This window comes from Chrysochloris asiatica, unplaced genomic scaffold (genome assembly GCF_000296735.1).
Source record: "Chrysochloris asiatica unplaced genomic scaffold, ChrAsi1.0 scaffold00052, whole genome shotgun sequence".
Lineage (NCBI taxonomy): Eukaryota > Metazoa > Chordata > Mammalia > Afrosoricida > Chrysochloridae > Chrysochloris > Chrysochloris asiatica.
Window position 1 is genome coordinate 12,851,185 of NW_006408570.1, and position 1,744 is coordinate 12,852,928.

Below are 1,744 nucleotides of genomic sequence, written 5' to 3' on the forward strand. Positions count from 1 at the left end.
CTGTACAGGGTTTCCGAGGGTGTAAATCTTTACGGGAGTAGAAAGCCTCATCTTTCTCCCGCGGAGCAGCTGGTAGTTTCGAACCGCTGACCTTAAGGCTCGCAGCCCGATTCGTAACCACTACGCTACCAGAGCTCCTTTGAGTAGTAGGGATTGCATTATATCTATAGATTGCTTTGGATAATGTTCCCATTTTCACAGTGTTAAGTCTTCCTGTTCACAGGTCTCTTGGTTTCTTGTAGTAATATTTTGTAGTTTTCATTGTACAGGTCTTTTGTCTCTCTGGTTCGATTTATTTCCAAGTTTTTAATCTTTTGGGTGGCTATTGTAAATGGTATTGTTCTTCTCATTTCCTTTTAGAGCCAACTTTATTAGTGTAAAGGAACCCAACTGATTTCGTATGTTGATCTTGTACCCTGCCACTTTGCTGAATCTATCAATGAGTTCCAATAATTTTCTTGCTGAGTCTTTGGGATTTTCTAAGTATAGGTTCATGTCATCTGTAAATAGAGAGAGTTATATTTTTTCTTTGCCAATTTGGATGTCTTTAATTTCATCTTTTGCCTTATAGCTCTGGCTAAGATTTCCAGAATAATATTGAATAGGAGTAGTGATAAAGTACATCCTTGTCTGGTTCCTGTTCGAAAGCAGAATGGCTTCAGTTTCTCACTGTTGAGTGATATTAACTGTTGGTTTTGTATATATGCCCTTAATTATGTTGAAGAATTTTCCTTTTTATTTCTATTTTATTGAGTTTTTATCAGGAATGGGTGTAGGATTTTGTTAAATGCCTTTTCTGCAACAATTGCTGTGATCTTGTGATTATTTTCCTTTGTTTTATTTATATGGAGGATTACATTGATTGTCTTTCTAATATTGAACCATTCCTGTATACCTGATATGAATCCCACTTGGTCATGATGCATTATTTTTTACTTATGTTACTGGATTCTATTGACTAGGATTTTGTTGAGAATTTTTAAGTCATGTTCACGAGGAATATTGGTCTATAATTTTCTTTTCTAAGGGTGTCTTTGCCTGGTTTTAGTATCAGGGTTATATTTGCTTCATAAATTTAATTTAGAAGTTTTCCAATCTTTTCTATATTCTGGAATAGTTTGAGTACAACTGGTGTCAAACTCCTCTCTGAATGTTTGGTAGAATTCACCTGTAAAGCCATGTGGGCCTGGAATTTTTTTAGTTGGTTTTTAAAAAATGACTTGATTAGCTTCTTCTCTTGTTATAGGCCTGTTCAAGTTTTCTACTTAAGTCTGTGTTAGTTTAGGTAGACTGTGTTTCTAGAAATTTGTCCATTTCTTCTAGATTTTCAAATTTGTTGGAGTATAGTTCTTCATATTATTGTGTTATTATTATTTGTTGGTTCTGTTGTGATGTCACCACATCATTTCTCATGTATGTTATTTTCATCTTCTCCTTTTTTACTTTTGGTAGATTTGCTAATGGTTTGTTGATTTTATTAATCCTTTCAAAGAACCAACTTCTTGTTATATTGAATCTTCCTATTGTTTTTCTATGTTATTTTATTTCTACTCTAATCTGTATTATTTCTTTTCTTCTGTTGGCTATAGGCTTACTTTGCTCCTCTTATTCTAATTGTTGGGGTGTGTAGTTAAGGTGTTACTTTTGGTTCTTTCTTCCTTTTGGATCTGTGTGTTTTCTGCTGTAAATTGCCCTCTGAGGACCACTTTTTATGTGTCCCAAAGGATGTGGTGTGTTTTCATTC